This window comes from Schistocerca cancellata, chromosome 7, assembly GCF_023864275.1.
Source record: "Schistocerca cancellata isolate TAMUIC-IGC-003103 chromosome 7, iqSchCanc2.1, whole genome shotgun sequence".
In the NCBI taxonomy this organism is placed as follows: Eukaryota; Metazoa; Arthropoda; class Insecta; order Orthoptera; family Acrididae; genus Schistocerca; species Schistocerca cancellata.
Window position 1 is genome coordinate 78,345,723 of NC_064632.1, and position 6,555 is coordinate 78,352,277.

Genomic DNA, 6,555 nt, shown 5'->3' on the forward strand with positions numbered 1-6,555 from the left:
TCATGTATTACTCTAAGTGTCTCATTTTCTAATCTAATTCCCTCAGCTTCACCTGATTTCATTCAAATACATTCCATTATCGTCGATTTGCTTTTGTTGATGCTCATCTTACATCCTGCTTTCAAGACAGAGTCCATTCTGTACAACTGCTCTTCCATGTCCTTTGATGTCTCTGACAGAATTGAAATATCATCAACCAACCTTGAAGTTTTTGTTTCTGCTCCCTGGAGTTCAATTCCTATTTCGAGTTTTTGCTTTGTTTTCTCTACTGCTTGCTAGGTATATAGATTGAATAACATTGGGGATAGGCTAAAACCCTCTCTCACTCTCGTCTCAAACACTGCCTCCCTTTCATGCTCCTCGACTCTTACAACTGCCATCTGGTTCGTAAATAGCTTTCGCACCCTGTATTTTACTCCTGCCATCTTTAGAATTTGAAAGAGAGTATTCCAGTCAACACTACCAAAAGATTTCTCTACGTCTACAAAAGCTGCAAGCATAGGTTTGTCTTGCTCCCCAAACTGATCTTCCACGAGGTCGGCTTCTACCAGTTTTCCCATTCTTCTGTAAAGGATTTATGTTAGTATTTTTCAACAGTAATGTATTAAACTGATACTTCGGTAATTTTCACACCTGTGAGCAACAGTTTTTTTGAATTGGAATTGTTATGTTCTTCTTGAAATATAAGGTTATTTCATCTGTCTCAACATATTGCTCACCAGATGGAAGAGTTTTGTCATGGCTGGCTCTCCCAAGGCTAACAATAGCTCCAACGGAATGTCGTCTGCTATCGGGGCCTTGTTTCGACATACGAATTTCAGTGCTTTGTGCAATTCTTCAAGCAGTATCATATCTCCTATGCCATCTTGCTCTACGTCCTCTTCAATAATATTGCTCTCATGTGCTTCTCCCTTGTATGGATCCTCTACAAGCTCCTTCCACATTTCCACTTTCCCTTCTTTGCTTGGGACTGGTTTTCCATCTTAGCCCTTAATATTCATACAGGTGGTTCTCTTTTCTCCAAGGGTCTCTCAGTTATCCTCTAGGCGGCACCTACCTTGCCCCTAGTGATATATACTTCTATGTCCTTACATTTGTCCCTTAGCCATTTCTAGTTAGCCATTTTGCACTTCTTGACAGTCTCACTTTTTAGATGTTTGTATTCCCCTTCGCCGCCTTTGTTTACTACATTTTTAAATTTTCTCCTTTCATCAGTTAGATTCAGTATCTCTTCTGTCACCGAAGGATTTCTACTCGCCCTCGACTTTTTACCTACTTAATCGTTTGCTGCCTTGACTATTTCATCTCTCAAAGCTACCCATTCTTCTTCTACTGTACTCCTTTTCTCTGTTCTGGTCAATTGTTCCCTAATGCTCCCTTTGAAACTCTCTACAAACTCTGGTTATTTCAGTTTATCCAGATCCCTTTTCCTTAAATTCATGTCATTTTGCAGATTCTTCAGTTTTAATCTGCAGTTCATAACCAACGAATTGTGATCAGAGTCCACATCTGCCCCTGGAAATGTCTTACAGTTTAAAACCTGGTTCCGAAATCTATGTTTTACCGTTACATAATCAATCAAAAACCTTCCGGCATCTCCGGGTCTCTTCTATGTATATAACCTCCTTTCATGATACTTAAGCCAAGTGTTAGCTATGATTAAAATACGTTCTGTACAAAATGCTACCAGGCGTCATCCTCATTCATTCCTTCCCCAGCCCATTTTCAAAAATGGTTAAAATGGCTCTGAGCACTATGGGACTTAACTTCTGAGGTCATCAGTCCCCTAGAACTTATAACTACTTAAACCTAACTAACCTAAGGACATCACACACATCCATGCCCGAGGCAGGATTCGAACCTGCGACCATAGCGGTCGCGCGGTTCCAGACTGTAGCGCCTAGAACCGCTCGGCCACTACGGCCGGCAGTCCGTATTCACCTACTACTTTTCCTTCGCTTCTTTTGTAATATAATTCGATTACAGTCCTCCATGACTATTAAATATTCTTCTCTTTTAACTATCTCAATAACTTCTTTTGTCTCATCATATATTCCCCTCAATCACCTCCTCATCTGCAGAGCTAGTTGGCATGTTGAAACGCGTACGTTTCATAGGCAGCGATGGCGAGCCGCAGAATCTCTGACCAGAGAGCATGTAGTGCAGTTGCGAGGCAGTAGTCGGTGCTAGTAGCGCGCGAGAGACTGTCGCAGTTGTGTGTGACGAGTCGGCGGGCGTCGACATGGCATTCTGGTCGAGATTCAGGACAAGGTATATTTTTTTAAATAAGGTAATGAAGCAGCTTTGAGCACATCTGATAATGTAATGTAAATTAACTGTAACTAATTTGTTCAAAAATCGCCCCAATAATAATTTCGTTTTTAAAGCAACCATTTTTAACAAAGAATCCTTTTTTGAAATAATATTTCCCTTGCATTTCCTTAAAGAAAAGTTTCCCTTAAATTCAAAAAATATCTATTTGCGATGCATTTCCTCCAAGCTATGGCGAAAAATAAGAGCAGATGCAGTTTTATTGAGGTAAGAATTTGTGTTTAATCAGGGCCTAAACATCGACATTTCGGTCTATTTGCGTTTTCATTGTCAATGAGATTTCATTTCTTATTAAATTGACTTTCATTTTGGGGAGGTTACACTTAGCACGATTATAATTGTCATTTCAAATTATTGTAATTATAAGAAAATTTCTCTGGGAGGTTACACTATTGCCATTTGTCACATACATTTTTTTGTGGGGAGGTTACAATGTAAACTTGTACTATTGCAGTGGGTGTCGGCTTCGTGTCTTTCTTGGCTACAAAAAGCGTTCACTATGCTGTTCATAGTATCTCACCTATGTCCGTATTTTCTTATTCGTTATTAAACCTACTCTTGCATTGCCCTATTTGACTTTGTATTTATAACCCTGTGCTCACCTGACGAGGAGTCCCATTCCCCGTGCCCCAGAATATCATTAATTCCCACTAGATTTAACTTTAACCGATCCGTTTCCCTTTTTAAATTTTCTAACCTATCTGCCCCCCCCCCATGAACCATGGACCTTGCCGCTGGTGGGGAGGCTTGCGTGCCTCAGCGATACAGATGGCCGTACCGTAGGTGCAACCACAACGGAGGGGTATCTGTTGAGAGGCCAGACAAACATGTGGTTCCTGAAGAGGGGCAGCAGCCTTTTCAGTAGTTGCAGGGGCAACAGTCTGGATGATTGACTGATCTGGCCTTGTAACATTAACCAAAACGGCCTTGCTGTGCTGGTACTGCGAACGGCTGAAAGCAAGGGGAAACTACAGCCGTAATTTTTCCCGAGGACATGCAGCTCTACTGTATGATTAAATGATGATGGCGTCCTCTTGGGTAAAATATTCCGGAGGTAAAATAGTCCCCCATTCGGATCTCCGGGCGGGGACTACTCAGGAGGACGTCGTTATCAGGAGAAAGAAAACTGGCGTCCTACGGATCGGAGCGTGGAATGTCTGATCCCTTAATCGGGCAGGTAGGTTAGAAAATTTAAAAAGGGAAATGGATAGGTTAAAGTTAGATATAGTGGGAATTAGTGAAGTTCGGTGGCAGGAGGAACAAGACTTTTGGTCAGGTGATTACAGGGTTATAAATACAAAATCAAATAGGGGTAATGCAGGAGTAGGTTTAATAATGAATAAAAAAATAGGAGTGCGGGTTAGCTACTACAAACAGCATAGTGAACGCATTATTGTAGCCAAGATAGACACAAAGCCCATGCCTACTACAGTAGTACAAGTTTATATGCCAACTACCTCTGCAGATGATGAAGAAATAGATGAAATGTATGACGAGATAAAAGAAATTATTCAGGTAGTGAATGGAGATGAAAATTTAATAGTCATGGGTGACTGGAATTCGTCAGTAGGAAAAGGGAGAGAAGGAAACATAGTAGGTGAATATGGATTGGGGGGAAGGAATGAAAGAGGAAGCCGCCTTGTAGAATTTTGCACAGAGCATAACTTAATCATAGCCAACACTTGGTTCAAGAATCATAAAAGAAGGTTGTATACCTGGAAGAATCCTGGAGATACTAGTAGGTATCAGATAGATTATATAATGGTAAGACAGAGATTTAGGAACCAGGTTTTAAATTGTAAGACATTTCCTGGGGCAGATGTGGATTCTGACCACAATCTATTGGTTATGAACTGCAGATTGAAACTGAAGAAACTGCAAAAAGGTGGGAATTTAAGGAGATGGGACCTGGATAAACTGAAAGAACCAGAGGTTGTAGAGAGTTTCAGGGAGAGCATAAGGGAACAATTGACAGGAATGGGGGAAAGAAATACAGTAGAAGAAGAATGGGTAGCTCTGAGGGATGAAGTAGTGAAGGCAGCAGAGGATCAAATAGGTAAAAAGACGAGGGCTAATAGAAATCCTTGGGTAACAGAAGAAATATTGAATTTAATTGATGAAAGGAGAAAATACAAAAATGCAGTAAATGAAGCAGGCAAAAAGGAATACAGACGTCTCAAAAATGATATCGACAGGAAGTGCAAAATGGCTAAGCAGGGATGGCTAGAGGACAAATGTAAGGATGTAGAGGCTTGTCTCACTAGGGGTAAGATAGATACTGCCTACAGGAAAATTAAAGAGACCTTTGGAGAGACGAGAACCACTTGTATGAATATCAAGAGCTCAGATGGCAACCCAGTTCTAAGCAAAGAAGGGAAGGCAGAAAGGTGGAAGGAGTATATAGAGGGTTTATACAAGGGCGATGTACTTGAGGACAATATTATGGAAATGGAAGAGGATGTAGATGAAGACGAAATGGGAGATAAGATACTGCGTGAAGAGTTTGACAGAGCACTGAAAGACCTGAGTCGAAACAAGGCCCCGGGAGTAGACAACATTCCATTTGAACTACTGATGGCCTCGGGAGAGCCAGTCATGACAAAACTCTACCATCTGGTGAGCACGATGTATGAGACAGGCGAAATACCCTCAGACTTCAAGAAGAATATAATAATTCCAATCCCAAAGAAAGCAGGTGTTGACAGATGTGAAAATTACCGAACTATCAGTTTAATAAGTCACAGCTGCAAAATACTAACGCGAATTCTTTACAGACGAATGGAAAAACTGGTAGAAGCCGACCTCGGGGAAGATCAGTTTGGATTCCGTAGAAATGTTGGAACACGTGAGGCAATACTGACCTTACGACTTATCTTAGAAGAAAGATTAAGAAAAGGCAAACCTACGTTTCTAGCATTTGTAGACTTAGAGAAAGCTTTTGACAATGTTAACTGGAATACTCTCTTTCAAATTCTGAAGGTGGCAGGGGTAAAATACAGGGAGCGAAAGGCTATTTACAGTTTGTACAGAAACCAGATGGCAGTTATAAGAGTCGAGGGGCATGAAAGGGAAGCAGTGGTTGGGAAAGGAGTAAGACAGGGTTGTAGCCTCTCCCCGATGTTATTCAATCTGTATATTGAGCAAGCAGTAAAGGAAACAAAAGAAAAATTCGGAGTAGGTATTAAAATTCATGGAGAAGAAATAAAAACTTTGAGGTTCGCCGATGACATTGTAATTCTGTCAGAGACAGCAAAGGACTTGGAACAGCAGTTGAACGGAATGGACAGTGTGTTGAAAGGAGGATATAAGATGAACATCAACAAAAGCAAAACGAGGATAATGGAATGTAGTCGAATTAAGTCGGGTGATGCTGAGGGAATTAGATTAGGAAATGAGACACTTAAAGTAGTAAAGGAGTTTTGCTATTTAGGGAGTAAAATAACCGATGATGGTCGAAGTAGAGAGGATATAAAATGTAGACTGGCAATGGCAAGGAAAGCGTTTCTCAAGAAGAGGAATTTGTTAACATCGAGTATAGATTTAAGTGTCAGGAAGTCGTTTCTGAAAGTATTTGTATGGAGTGTAGCCATGTATGGAAGTGAAACATGGACGATAACTAGTTTGGACAAGAAGAGAATAGAAGCTTTCGAAATGTGGTGCTACAGAAGAATGCTGAAGATAAGGTGGGTAGATCACGTGACTAATGAGGAGGTATTGAATAGGATTGGGGAGAAGAGAAGTTTGTGGCACAACTTGACTAGAAGAAGGGATCGGTTGGTAGGACATGTTTTGAGGCATCAAGGGATCACAAATTTAGCATTGGAGGGCAGTGTGGAGGGTAAAAATCGTAGAGGGAGACCAAGAGATGAATACACTAAGCAGATTCAGAAGGATGTAGGTTGCAGTAGATACTGGGAGATGAAGAAGCTAGCACAGGATAGAGTAGCATGGAGAGCTGCATCAAACCAGTCTCAGGACTGAGGACCACAACAACAACAACAACAACCTATCTGCTTTATTAAGGGAACCGTAGAACGCCAGGTTTGTTTTTCCTAATAACGATACCCGCCTGAGTCTTCCTCTCCCGGAGAGCCGAATGGGGGACTCTTTTACGTCCGGAATAATTTCCCAAAAGAATGTCATCATTTAACCATACAGTAGAGATGTATATCCTCCGGAAAAATTACGACTGTAGTTTCCCCTTGCTGTCAGCCGTTCTCAGTA